General features: G+C 42.5%; 1 protein-coding gene across 1 annotated transcript in view; it reads right to left on the reverse strand.

The window, feature by feature from the left end:
• LOC139159569 (SUN domain-containing protein 3-like) overlaps positions 1 to 15524 on the reverse strand; it is a 217948-nt gene that overhangs the window by 158781 nt on the left and 43643 nt on the right. The window lies entirely within an intron of this gene.

Consider the following 15524-nt stretch of genomic DNA (forward strand, 5'->3'; position numbering starts at 1 on the left):
AAATATAGTTTGTGTTGTGTCTGTTTAGTAACAGCCGGCCGCTAGGAGTCTTGTGAGCCGGGGCTATCCAGGGTGCTGATTGGCGCGCGTCCCCTGGATACATAGTAAGCGGGAAGTTTCTCTAAGGTTAATTGGTTGCTGCCTCAAGCAGCTTGGTGTATAAAAGCCTCTGTAATGTTTTTGTCCTTAAGCCTGTACCTGCCAGCCTGGCATGAGTTCTGATTAAAGCATTCTGACTTACCCGAGGACTCACTTATTACACTGGCGACGAGAGGCGAACGTCCCATGCGGATTCTTACTAAGTATTATAACAGTAAGTGAGGATGTCGGTACAGCTGACCTTTCCCCCCTTCGACCCTCAAGGGGAGACGTGGGACTCATACGTGGCCCGCTTCGATTGTTTTTTAATTTCTAATGGCTATACCGAAATATCAGGGGATCGGAAGAGATCTTATTTCCTCGGGTTTTGTGGCCCAGAGATGTTTGAGACGGCGAGGGCTTTGTTCGCCCCGGTCTCAATACATGAGGTTCCGTGGCAGCAATTTCTGTCTACGCTGCAGGACCATTATGCCCCTGCCCCGTCCCGCTGTGCCCGGAGATACAAATTTTACCAGAGGAACCAGGGGGAAGGGGAATCAATCAATGATTTTGTCGCCGCTCTCCGCAGGGTGGCTTTATACTGTGAATTTACAGACCTAAACGACTACTTATTGGACAGATTGGTTTTTGGGGTGAGGGATGGACGCCTCAAGCGGCGTCTCCTGGCCACCCGAGACGTAATTTTCAAATGGCTCTGGCGGAAGCCCGCGCGTTCGAGCTGTCAACCTTGTCTCTCGCAGCCATGGACAGCTCCGTAAATGTCACCAGTAAAGGGCCGCCACTTCCAGATAAGCCCCCGGCTCTGGTAGAGAAGGAGGATTCCAATGCCGGGGAGGAGGAAGAGGTTTGCCGGCTGGCAGCTAACCGCAGCTGGGATCCGCCTGCTGCCCGTCCCCGTCCTCCGTTGTCTCCGTGTTGGGGCTGCGGGGGAAGCCATTTTAGATCAAATTGCCCATTTAGGGACACGGCTTGCAGGCGATGTGGTTCCCGGGGGCACATTGCGAGGGTCTGCCGTTCCCGCAGATCCCCACCAACCCCAAGGAGGGAGCAGAGGGAGTCCCAGAACTACAACTCTCGTTGGCAAAAGAAATATTCATCGAACCGCCGAGATGAATGTAATACCGTCTACAGTTTCCCGCGTCTAGCTACATCGTATGTCCGGAAGACGTCAAGCGGCACAGAAAAAATTTCTGTTGAAGTTCGCCTGGGGAACGCTTGGTGTTCGATGCAAGTAGACACTGGATCGGCACATTCTTTGGCTTCTTGGTCTACCTTGAAGCGCTGTTTTCCTAGGTTAAGCAAGAATCACCTACGGCCCTGCAGCTCAGTTCTCAAAGACTACCAAGGCTCCTTAATTCCAATTCTGGGGGAGGGTTGTTTTGCGGTCAAATTCAAGTCGTTTGTGGGCAAGTTGCCTTTAATAGTGGTGGATGGACCCTTCTCAAATCTTTTAGGGTTAAACTGGTTTGAATCGTTGGGGTTATCTGTCTCGGGGGTTAATGTGGTTTCAGCCTTTGATAAACTAGCTAAGGAGTTTCCCTCAGTTTTCAACGAAGGTTTGGGTTGTTACACGGGAAGCCCTATTTCGTTCAGTCTGGACCCCCTGGTACCGGCAGTGCGGTTGAAAGCCTGCAGGGTTCCAATTCCTCTCCGGCCAAAGGTGGACGCTGAACTGGACCGTCTGATCTCTCAAGGTGTGGTGGAACCGGTGGACCAAGCGGCGTGGGAGACCACATTGGTCATTGCCTTCAAAGGGGATGGGGGTATTAGATTATGCGGGGACTATAAATGTTCTGTAAACCGGGCTTTAGCCCACCACTCTTATCCTTTGCCCATGGTGCAGCAGCTGCTCCACACGCTGGGAAATGGCAAGGTCTTTGCGAGGCTTGACCTTTCCCAAGCATATCAGCAGCTCCCCGTGGACCCCCAGACCGCAGAAGCCCAGGCTATCATTACCCATAGGGGGGTTTTTAGATGTAATCGTCTACAGTTTGGGGTCTCCATTTTCCAAGGGTTAATGGAACGGTTATTGTATGGGCTCGAGGTGTGTTTGGCTTCGGGAGGCTGCTGGAAAGCCACCCGGCTGTTTTAAAAGGTGACCGCCGGACTGGGGGGCTTCCCAGCAACCTCCCGAACCCCGAACCCGGGTTCGGGGGGATGCTGGCATGCCCCCCAGGCCGGCTACGACCTTTTAAAACAACCGCGCCGCTTCCCATCTGTCTCCTGAAGCCGAACGCGGAAGTTCGGCTTTGCCGTTCGGCTTCAGGAGACAGATGGGAAGCGGCGTGGTTGTTTTAAAAGGTCGCAGCCGGCCTGGGGGGCTTCCCAGCACCCCCGCAAACCCGGGTTCGAGGTTCGGGGGGGTGCTGGGAAGCCCCCCAGGCCGGCTGCGACCTTTTAAAACAGCCGCGCCGCTTCCCATCTGTCTCCTGAAGCCAAACGCGGAAGTTCGGCTTTGCCGTTCGGCTTCAGGAGACAGATGGGAAGCGGCGCGGCTGTTTTAAAAGGTCGCAGCCGGCCTGGGGGGCTTCCCAGCACCCCCCGAACCCGGGTTCGGGGTTCGGGGGGGTGCTGGTTCGTAACTCGAAAAAAGTTCGTAAGAAGAGGCAAAAATTTTCTGAACCCCGGGTTCGTATCACGAGTTGTTCGTAAGACGAGGGGTTCGTATCTTGAGGTATCACTGTAGTTGTTAAAGTAATGTGTAGTTGTGAAACTAATGTGAGTAGCATGAGTAGATTCTGTGCAATCTCTCAAAAAGATGAGGTGACTGAAGGTGATCTCCCAATAAAATATTTCAGTTCAGATTACAGCATAGAGGCAAATGTACAGAGATATTAAAAGTTCAAATAAATTAGTCATATTTCCAACAAAAATTACCTTAATGTGGAAGACTAATAATACACACAATAAGTATCACTGTATCAAGAAATGGGGTAAATATCCATGTAGTTATAAAATTATGTCTTAATGAATCACTCTGTTGACTGAAAAATAATATGTATAAAGAAAAGCAGTGTCATGAAATGTTAAGGAGCTTTCAACTAAGGCTCACCCTCCATAGATTTGTACACACTGAACAACCTTTCAGCTTTAAATTTACAGGTAACTCGAAAAACATTTCAATAACAAAAATATACTTTCCACTCAGTTGATGAGCCTGGTGTAGTGTTGGCTATCTTGTTTAACATGTTCCAAGCCATGCAATCCTTCTATGGGTCAATAAATCCTTTTTAGGAAGAAAATTATTTGAAAAGATAAATATAAGGCCAATGATTCCAACAGGCAAATTAGTTGTTAAAGAAAGTTAGCTTACCAGAACCAGAAGAATTTGTCTGCTTTCACCTTAATTCCACATATCTTTTTCCTTTAGGGAAAATAAATCAGAAAAGGTTAGCATTGTAGCTATATGTGTCATACTCATGTGATGGGCATTGCCCAACCAGATGGCTGGGTTCCATAATGTGATAGGATAAAGGTGAAGCCAATAATCCAAGACTTAAAACTGTCCAGTTCATTCCTATTTATTCCAGGCTGTACATGTATTATAATGCTTTCACTTCTGGCCTGCTAAATTGCCTGAGACAATCATTTTAGCTCGACCTCCTTTACTTAGCCCTTTAAAAGAATCTTTCACACTCTCACTGGTACAAAGAAAAGGGTAATGAAACATCTGCAAGAAAGCAGAAAGTTCAGAGAATCCAAGGGCCCCTCAGAGCTGACTTCACGTTTCGGATAGGGACAGCTCAGGTATCCTGATATCATAATTAATACAGCCCAATAAGTGCAACACATAATTTTATATGTTTTGTGCCTATATTATATACAATTACTTTATTAGGAATCACTAATATTAAGATTAGGAATACTAATTATTAAGGGGCATGCATAAGCGCACCAGTGTGCCTACTGTCTCTGTCCCTAATGGTCCCTTTTATTCATATCCATTTCATGTATTCATAATTATGTTTTTATATCTGTTATCTAATACAGAGGTCTCCAACCTTGGCAACTTTAAGCCTGGAAGACTTCAACTCCCAGAATTGCCCAGCCAGCAAAGCAAAGAAAAATTGCCCAGCCAGCAAAGCAACCTGGGCTGGGGAATTCTAGGAATTGAAGTCCGCCAGGCTTAAGGTTACGAAGGTTGGAGACCCCTGATCTAATGCATTCTTGATGAAATAAAAATAAATTAATTAATAACTCTTGCATATAGAAAAGGCATTCAAGGTAATCCTTTCTCCCAATCCTTTTGTAAGGCCCGGATATTTATATAATTATTACTATCCAAATAATTATCTTCAAAAGCAATAAGCGTTCAGAGCTAATTCTTCCTTTTTATATCAGAAACTTACTTTGTATTCACTGAGGATTCCTTTTCAACTGTCTCTTTAACTCTGTTTTCCTTTAATTGAGAACTTTGCATTTTTATTTTCAGTTCAACCACTTCAGTACTTATTCTCTAGATAGTTATTGGCTACCTATTTCTTCCTACCTTCTGCGCCCACTATTCCTACCCACTGAATTCTTTGCTCCATGACATTTACAGATGGGTATGCTGTAAAGACATGCACAAAGACCGCCAAACATAGGTTTCAGATTCCAACATTGATTTGCTCCTTTATTGATTATAATTCCCACGTTCCCATTGTTACAAGGAACCCCATATGAGTGTTACAGTTTTATTCATAATTCAAATGGTTGGGGTTTTTTGCCAGTTTCTGTCATTTTTTGGTTGGTGTCAGTAAAAAAAAAAAAGTCCAATCAAATGAATGGATTTGTTTAATGACCATCATTTTCAGAAATTACAAATTGAATTTACAAATACATGCACAAACAATCCTTCTCTTTAAAATCTGGCCTGGTTTAGACAACAAGGATAGGAAGAGAAGAAAAAAGAAAAACACAAAACTGGAAATGTCAGGTTGCTCAGCACTTATCCAGTGAGGATGGTTTATTTATGCAGATGAAATTCATAATCAATGGAAAAACACAAAAGAGATTTTTGAAAAGCTTCCATCCTTCACCCATTTAATTACCGTATATACTCGAGTATGAGTCGATATTTTCAGCACAAAAATGTGCTGAAAAATCCAACCTCGACTTATACTGGAGTCACTGACTTTCACTGACCTGAAAACTGTCCCAAAGTTCCACAGTTCGGATGTGAAAGGCAGGGAGGAAAGAAACCTCATGGCTGGCAACAGGAGGGTTTTTTTCTTTCTTCTCTTGCTACTGCTGAGCTGCCTAATTGGTAGCAGGCTGAACCAATCACAGCTCCTTCTCTACACAGAAAGGGGGCACTGAGAGAGCTATCTGATTGGCAGCAAGCTGTACCAATCACAGCTCCTCCTCTACAGGAAGCACTGGGGGAAGGGGCGGGAGAGTTGAAGAGACTTTCAGAAGGAAGGAACCATGGATTTCTCTTCTCATCAACCAAGCAATGATATTTTACAAATAAATAAAATGTACAAGTAAAAAGTAAGTTACCCATTTAAATTTGATTAACAGGATAGGTTATTTTGTAAGAAATTGTTGCTTAAAGTGGGGATAACTCTGTGTAATTAAACTTTTTCTTCCAACTATACTTATCCTACCCAAGCAGATTGTTAATGCTGATAATACGAAGGTTAGGATAATATAATAGTATGAATTTTATCATTAATCATTTGTACTACATAATCAATATGAATAGATTTAACTTTTTAAAGAGTATGGTTTCTCCTTATGCAAGATAAATATCATGTAGAAGAAAGATTTTACAGTTAATGATTGAGTAACCCCCAATTGTTATTTACTGATCTATTGATGTAGTAATAATGATTTTAACTTATGAAATAGGTTTTAAATGGAAAATCTGAATATTTATCACATGGAAGTTTGATTTAAGCAATTGTTTTGAAAGAGTATATGAAATCCCAATTATTAAGAAAATTATAATGATATTGTAATGAAGATTAAGATAACAGATTTTAAGATTAAGATAACATTCCTAAAGATATTTTAAGAGGTTTTTGGAATTTAAAAAAAAGAAAGATTTTGGAAGGGGAGGAAGAAAGATGCAATAAATAAAAAGCATTTTGGAAGGAAAAAAGTTATATAATATAATAATAACAACAGGGTTGGAAAGGACCTTGGAGGTCTTCTGTTCTAACCCCTTGCCTAGGCAGGAAACCCTACACTACTTCAGACAAATGGGTATCCAACATCTTCTTAAAAACTTCCAGTGTTGGAGCATTCACAACTTTTGGTGGCAGGCTGTTCCACAGATTCATTGTTCCAACTGTCAGGAATTTTCTCCTTAGTTCTAAGTTGCTTCTCTCCTTGTTTAGTTTCCACCCATTGCTTCTTGTTCTGCCCTCTGGTGCTTTGGAGAATAGGTTGACTCTTTCTTCTTTGTGGCAAACTCTGAGATATTGGAAGAATGCTATCATGTCTCCCATGGTCCCTTTTTTCATTAAATTAGATATACCCAGTTCTTGCAACCGTTCTTCATATGTTTTTTTATTCTCCTACAAAAACAATTTTAAGAAGTTACAATAGAAGAATATTCCATTTTTATAAGTTACCAGTAGCCATTGTATTTTCCACCCTGGACTTATATTCGAGTCAATAAGTTTTCCCAGGTTTTTTGGCGAAAGTAGGTGCCTCGGCTTATAATCAGGTCGACTTATACTCGAGTATATACGGGTAGTTTCATGTTGTAAAAAAAATAAAAGGGTAGCCATCAAAGCATCTTTCTAGAGAACAAAGAAAGAAAGGAATAAGGAATAATTGGGTGTGAATGATTACTAAACATGAACTTACAGCCTTCATTATTACTTTCTAAAGACAGACCATATACTGGCCACAATTTCTTTAGCGGTTTTATCTTAAAATTTATATGTTGTTTGGAACATATAATTATTGCACCTATCCAAAGTATATATTTAACTAATAGTTAATTTTACATGTTTTAAGTTGATATTCATTTTTCACAAAAACGGGGTAATTTTACCTTCTAATTACCCCATTTGCAGCAACATGACTGGAGGGGGAATTCTGGGAGTTGAAGTCCACAAGTCTTAAAGCTGTCAAGTTTGAAGTTTGTAAAAGGGGTACATGTTTGTAAAAAGTATTCTACTACATTCTGCTGGTATTTTATTAAATAATATATTACTACACCATTTGATTCAGAATACTTTTTTTCTTGTTTTCCACCTCTAAAATCTAGGTGCGTCTTATACCCTGGTGTGTCTTATACTCCGAAAAATACAGTAATATTAAACAACACCTATATTCAAGAGTTGTTCCAAAGCATTTATTTACTACCCCATGCATTCAAGTGTTATATTTAATAATATCACCCAATTTCTTTCAAATTTCATGAGCAAATGTCACCTCTGAATTTTGTCACACATTGCCCTTCTCTATGTTAAATGAACTAATGTGTTTTCCGAAATGAAATCTGCAATATTTACTAATTTAAAATATCTGGCCCTTCGTTAATTCACCCAAGGCTAAGGAAGAACATATACTATACTCCATAGAAATCGTGCTACAGCATTTTATAACATTTGCTTATTATATATGAGTGCAATCTTAATTCTAGTAAAATATTTAAGGACAAGCATTTCATTATCTCTGTTCTCATTATACTTTCTAATGCCTCTTTATTAAGATACAGATTTCATTGCATTTAAAGTGCAATACCTACATTGCTTATTAGAACAATTTTTTTTCAAAGCCCATCATCCAAAGGCTGGGGCATCCCTGATTGCATTTTACTTTAAGCCCAATATTTGCCTTCAACACCAAGACCGAGATGCATCAAAAACAATATTCCACTTCTTCACCAATTCTATATTCAGCAGCTTATTTTTCAGGAAAAAAATGTACTTATGTTGCTATTGTTCAACATCTAGGACCATAGTACCAATATTACCAATTTACTACAGATTGCTAAAAGGTTTTTCATTGAGTCCTGCTTAGCATGACATTTAACCCTCAAAGTGAAGAATAGGTATTGCCCCACAAAGACTGTTCTAGCACTATACAATGTCACTGAACTACTAATATGGCAATATGAAACTGGCCTTTATTAGGGATATATTGCCTCAGCAATGGCTGGATGTTGTCCTAAGGCTGTGATGGTGAAGCATGCGGGGGATTTCTAGATTTTTAATTAGTTAATTGGATTAAGATATTGTGTATTGTATATTTTATATGTTGTGAGCCACCCAGAGTCCTCGAAGAGGGGCGGCACAGAAATCCTATTATTATTATTATTATTATTATTATTATTATTATTATTATTATTATTAATAATAATAATCTATGCTTGTAGTCAGTCTGTGCAATCTTTTTGTAGCATACTCAGCTGCTGCAAAAAGATCACACAGACTGACTACAAGCATAGACATGATGCTGTGGCACAGATGATCCACTGGAACCTGTGCCGGAACTACCATTTACCAGTGGCAAAGAACTAGTGGGATCATAAGCCCAAAAAAGTGGTCAAAAATGAGCAAGCAAAACTACTGTGGGACTTCCGACTTCAGACTGACCGAATTCTGAAGCATAACACACAAGACATCTTGATTGTAGAGAAAAAGAAAGTATGGATCATCGACATCGCAATCCCAGGGGACAGAAAATTGAGGAAAAGCAGCTAGAGAAATTAGTGAAATACGAAGATCTAAAAATCGAGCTGGCATAAGCCAGTGAAAGTGGTCCCAGTGGTACTTGGCACGCTGAGCGCAGTGCCAAAGGATCTCAGTGGACATTTGAAAACAATCGGAATTGACAAAATCTCCATCTGTCAATTGCAAAAGGCCACTTTACTGGGATCGGCAAACATAATTTGCTACTACATCACGCAGTCCGAGGTGCTTGGGAAGCGCCCGACTGGTGATGAAATACGAAATCCAGCATAGTGATCTCATTTGCTGTGTTGTATCGACATAATGATGATGATGATGATGATGATGATGATAATAATAATAATAATAATAATATCTGCCAGCACGCAAGCTGTTTCCCTACATCATGCATGTCCCTGCCAGCCACCTGATTTTTGGTTCATGCGGAGGCTCTGGGAAGGCATTTTCAGCCTCTAGTGGGGGTAGGGGAGGTGTCAAGGTTCCAAGTAACATCTGAACTAAATCAGAATCTGAGTCAAAGTACTCCTCAAAGTTCCAATTTATTTCCGAAGCCATCCTGGCACCCACACTGGGAAACCTGAATCTGAGTTTCCCACTCAGTTGAAAGTTCACATCCCTTGTTTCCCCCACCCACAAATTTGTCACATTGCCCACTCAGATTGTACCAGCGGGGCAAGTCCTTCCTCCGCTTCCGCCCAGGTGGGTGGGTATAGGATGGCCTTGAACCACTCGAAAGAATGCTTTGTGGTTGCATCTCTTCCCTCATGAAAATCACCCCTCCCAAGTTCCCATAAACATCAGGCAAGTGTGACAAGCTACTGATTTGTCACCAAATTCTGCACCCGCTTGACGGGTGTCAGAAAGCCTCTGGAGCCTGGAGATGGTGAAAAACAGGCCTACTGGGCCCACCAGAAGTTGGAAAATGGGACATTTTCAGCCTCTAGAAGGCCTTGAGGGCGGAGGAGGCTGTTTTCGCCCTCCCCATGCTCCAAGAAAGACTCTGGAGTCTGAGGAGGGCAAAAAGCAGAATTAAGCCCCCCCCCCCAAAAAAAGTTGGAAAACGGGGGAGGGGGACATGCATGCATGCATGGGGCAATGCGGACATCATGTGTGCATGTGCAGAGGGGTGCATGGTGCATGAGGGGCATTGAATTGTGGGTGTTGGCACACACACACTCTTTTGGCACCCAATGGGAAAAAGTTTTGCCATCACTGTCATAAGGTCTTATAACTCACTAGTGGACAAGTAGTCCAGTGATGGCGAAACTTTTTTTCCTTGGGTGCCAAAAGCACCAGTGTGCGTGCACTATTGGGCATTTGCGAGTGGCCACACCCATTATCCAATGCCTGGGGAGGGAGAAAATGGCTTCCCCCATCCCCCAGAGGCCATGAGCACCCAGTTTCCCAACTTCTGGTGAGTCTGGTAGGCCCATTTTCCACCCTCCCGTACCTCTTAGAGGTCCTCTGAAAGCCAAAAACACCCTCCTAGACCTCTGCAAAAGCTGAAAATCGTGCACATGTGTGCTGGAGCTGAGCTAGGGCAACATCTCATGTGCCAGCAGATATGGCTCTGCATGCCACCTGTGGCACGGGTGCCAGAGGTTCACCATCACTGTCCTAGTCAATCCTGACTTTCTGATAATTCAATTCAATTCAATTTATTAGATTTGTATGCCGCCCCTCTCCGAAGACTCGGGGCGGCTCACAACAGTAATAAAAAAACAGTATAACAATGGAACAAATCTAATAATAAAATTATATAAAACCCCAACAATTTAAAAAAACCATACAGCACATACATACCAAACATAAAATATAAGAAAGCCTGGGGGAGATGTCTTCATTCCCCCGTGCCTGGCAATATAGGTGGGTCTTGAGTAACTTGCGAAAGACAAGGAGGGTGGGGGCCATTTTAATCTTCGGGGGGAGTTGATTCCAGAGGGCCGGGGCCGCCACAGAGAAGGCTCTTCCCCTGGGGCCGGCCAAACGACATTGTTTGGTCGACAGGACCCGGAGAAGGCCAACTCTGTGGGACCTTATCAGCCACTGGGATTCGTGTGGTAGAAGGCGGTTCCAGAGGTATTTTGGTCCAATGCCAGGTTTATTACCAACACTTTAAAGGTCATTACCAACACTTTGAATTGTGACCGGAAACCGATCAGCAGCCACTGCAGGCCACAGAGTGTTGTAGAAACGTGGGCGAATCTAGGAAGCCCCATGATAGCTCTCGCAGTCGCATTCTGCACGATCTGAAGTTTCTAAACACTTTTCAAAGGTAGCCCCATGTAGAGAGCGTTGCAGTAGTTGAACCTCGAGGTGATAATGGCATGAGCGACTGTGAGCAATGACTCTCTGTCCAAATAGGGCCGCAACTGGTGCACTAGGGGGACCTGGGCAAACGCCCTCCTCGCCACAGCCGAAAGATGGTGTTCCAATGTTAGCTGTGGATCGAGGAGGACGCCCCAGTTGTGAACCCTCTCTGAGGGGGTCAATAATTCCCCCTCCAGGGTAATGGACGGACAGATGGAATTGTCCTTGGGAGGCAAAACCCACAGCCACTCCATCTTGTCTGGATTGAGTTTGAGCTTGTTGACACGCATCCAGACCCCAACAGCTTCGAGGCACCAGCACATCCCTTCCACTGCTGTCTTGCCTTCATAACTTAAGTTTTTAAGTTTTTAAAACTCCACAAGTAAATGCAAAACGTCTTCAACGGGCACTCGTAAGATTAGCCTCTCAGCCTTCTGACTATGAATGAAATAAGGGTAGAAGAACCCATAGGGTAAAAAAAATGGACCCAAGTGACTTTTTTTTTTTTTTTGGTGCTTTGAGCAATCAATAAATGAACGGTCATAAGTCGAGGACTACTTCCCTGGAGGCCTGCATGTGTTTATGTTCAACAGCAAGAAAAGCTTTCTGAGACACACACATACACATTGTGTGTGTCCCCCCCATGTGCTCACCAGCCCGACAATGAGAGTTGTGGCCCAGTTTGAGTTGCATTATGGAGGGATGTCATGCCATCATTGACACGGAGGTGAGAGTTGGTTCCACACTCCTTGACCAAATGCTTGACAATCCCCAATATGACACTCTTGGCAAGCTAAATACGGTGTGTGTGTGTTTGTGTGGGTGGCACCATTCTTGGTTTGAGTGTTTACCTAACTGGAAAGAAAACTAACTTCAGATTGTGTCCCCTTGTTCTTGTGTTCACTTTCCTATTAAAAACAGTTCCCTCCTGAACCTTATTTAACCCTTTGACATATTTATTTATTTTTTATTTTATTCATTTGTCCAATACACTACATAGGAAGAAAAATAGACATGTGGTAAGGGTAAGTGAACTAAGAGGAGAGGATATATGAAAGGAAGAGAATATATATGATAGGTGAAAGAAAGGAAAGACAATTGGACAGGGGACGAAAAGCACACCAGTGCACTTATGTACGCCCCTTACTGGCCTCTTAGGAACCTGGAGAGGTCAATCGTGGAGAGTCTAAGGGAGAAATGTTGGGGGTTAGGGGTTGACACAATTGAGTCTGGTAATGAGTTCCACGCTTCGATAACTCGATTGTTGAAATCATATTTTTTACAGTCAAGTTTGGAGCGGTTTGTATTAAGTTTGAATCTGTTGTGTGCTCTTGTGTTGTTGCGGTTGAAGCTGACATAGTCATTGACCGGTAGGACGTTGCAGCATATGATCTTGTGGGCAATACTCAAATCGTGTTTTAGGCGCCGTAGTTCTAGGCTTTCTAGGCCCAGGATTGTTAGTCTATTTTCGTAGGGTATTCTGTTTCGAGTGGAGGAGTGAAGGGCTCTTCTGGTGAAATATCTTTGGACGTTTTCAAGGGTGTTGATGTCCAAGACGTGGTATGGGTTCCAGACAGATAAATGTTTCAATCATGTCCCCCCTTTTCCTTCTGTCCTCCAGACTATACAGAACGAGTTCATTAAGTCTTTCCTGATAAGCATAAAACGTATCAGGAAAGACTTAATGAACATGATTGGAACATTTAAATATGTCAAAGGGTTAAATAAGGTTCAGGAGGGAAGTGTTTTTAATAGGAAAGTGAACACAAGAACAAGGGGACACAATCTGAAGTTAGTTGGGGAAAGATCAAAAGCAACATGAGAAAATATTTTTTTACTGAAAGAGTAGTAGATACTTGGAACAAACTCCCAGCAGACGGGGTTGGTAAATCCACAGTAACTGAATTTAAACATGCCTGGGATAAACATATATCCATCCTAAGATAAAATACAACTTTCAATGGGAAGGTTTAAAACAAGAGCTGTTGAATGAAAGAAGCCAGAATGAGTTTATTTACAGAAATCTAGCACACGTTGACTCACTTAGGAAGTTTGGGAAAGTTGTCATTTTGGTGACATCCAACCACGCCTTCACATTAATCATATGTTGTATGACACAAGAGAGGACTGAAGAGCCTCCGTGGTCCAATGGTTAGAGTGCAGTATTGCAGGCTATTTCTGCTGATCACTGGCTGCCAGGAGTTTCGCAGATCGAATCTCAGTAGGCTCAAGGTTGAGTAAAATGAGGACCCAGATTGTTGGGGGCCATAGGCTTATTCTCTGTAAACCGCTTAGAGAGAGCTGTAAAGCACTGTGAAGCGGTATATAAGTCTAAATGCTATTGCTATTGTATCTTTTATTTTTTTCATACCTCCCTCTCTCCCTCTGCATCCAATCAGCTGGTGGATGGGCAAATGGCAGTTGGCTGTCTTAGAACTCAGGCTGACAATTGACATATAACGGCTGAAGGAAGGTGGTGAAATAAGAGCCAGAGAAAGACTCAGAGGTTATTGTGGAGTGCCAGATATTGTTGGGCGAGGCCTTTCTCTTTGAAGTAAGGGGACCCTTACAGGTATGCTGGGGTACAATTTTCCTTATAGTCTACAGCAGTGATGGCAAACCTTTCTTTCCTCTGGTGCCAAGAGAGCATGGGTGCGCGCTATTGCTCATGCGTGAGTGCCCACACCCATAATTCAATGCCTGAGGAAGCTAAAATAGCTTCCCCTGTCCCCTGGAGACCCTCTGGAGGCCAAAAATGGCCTGTTCCCCAACTTCTGGTGGGCCCAATAGGCTCATGTTTTGCCCTCCCTCATCCCTCCTGAGGCTCTCTGGAAACCAAAAACTCCCAGGGCCTCTGTGTGAGGCAAAAATCAGCTGGCCAGCACACACATGCACATTGGAGCTGAGTTAAGGCAATGGCTCACATACCAGCAGACATGGCTCCGCGTGCCACCTGTGGCACCCATGCCATAGGTTCACCATTACTGGTCTACAGCTTCCTTTCTTCCCTTCCACAAGCAGGCAATTTCCTCGGTCAGCTGAAGAGGGTTCATTTCTGAACTCCCTCCCAGATTCCCACAAGCAACCTCAATGGGGAACCAAGCAGAAAGTTTGGTTCCCAATCCCTTTTTGTTTTTTTCATTCTGTTTCTCCATTTAATTAAGGAAATAGGGATCTCTGGAAGAATCATCCACAAGGGATCACCAGCTGTTTATTATATAAAGTAAGACTGACCTCTAGTGAAAGTATCCAGCACTTCAACTCATTTATTTTTCTTCTTCTTCACCTGGCAGTAAATTTGTGTGATTTGGAAAAAATAGAATAAAATTTAAAAAGTCCTTTAGCTTTCAATCCTCATATTTCATACTGAGAATTCCTCCCAATGAAGGAAAAAGGCATTCTCAGAGATCAGATTTTTTGGATCAACTTCTATTTCAGATGGTGCAGAAAGTACAATCATCTGTTAACAGGAAAAAAAATATAGCAAAATGTTAGATCTTTTCACAACACATACGTTCTCTGGATTATGCCAAAGAAGATGATTATAACAAGCAACTTTTTAGAAGAGGGTTAGTTAGAAACAAAGGAAGGTTTTTTGATGCATTTAGTAAATCATTATCTCCACTGCAGGTCCAAGAACTGAATCTGGGATCAATTTATTTGTTTGTTTGTTTTATATTGTTTTATATTACTCACCCATAGTGACTCAAGGCAGCTTACAGAATATAAAACCACATTTGAAACAATAAAGATAATAAAAAGAATCAAATAAATTAATATAGAATAATATAATAAAATCACCCCCTACCCCATTCCCTACCCTGGCAGTAGCAGATCACACGAGCCATTTAATGGGCTCCATCCCATTCTGGGTTCCCCAGGCCCGTTGGCAGAACCAGGTCTTCAGCGCCTTCCGCAAGTGTAAAATAAATTTTAAAATATTAAATTTTCCATTCTTCCATTCCACCACTTCTTTGATATTAGTGTAATTCTTGTCCCGCAGTGAATCATCCTATGAAGAGGTGGCCATGTTGAAATAAACCCAGTTAAAACACCCATGGACCTCTTGAATCCTTTGCATAGACTCAAGCTGCCTCTTTCCTCCATTACTTGCAGGAAGAAAGCTTATGTTTTGTCTTCCTCTACTTCACAAGTAGTCTTTCTGCTGATCCTCTTGCTGGTTTTCATCAACTCTACTATGTTTTTTACTCTCACTTCTGCTTTTCCATATCTCAAGCAATGTAATAACCTGAGCATTGCCTAGAATTTGATGCTTGACCTGTTTTACATGCAGGCAATTTCCAATTCCATATCTGCATATCCAGTTTGGGAAAGGCCCCTATCTGATACCTAATAATGTTGCTAACACCTTAAACTGAACTGGTTGAACTCAATAGATGCATCTTCCTAGGCAAAGTTGGCTCTTCCATGACATGTGTACTTCAACTCCCAGAATTCCTGAGCTAGCATGACTGGCTC

Source organism: Erythrolamprus reginae, chromosome 2 (assembly GCF_031021105.1).
Source record: "Erythrolamprus reginae isolate rEryReg1 chromosome 2, rEryReg1.hap1, whole genome shotgun sequence".
Classification (NCBI taxonomy): domain Eukaryota; kingdom Metazoa; phylum Chordata; class Lepidosauria; order Squamata; family Dipsadidae; genus Erythrolamprus; species Erythrolamprus reginae.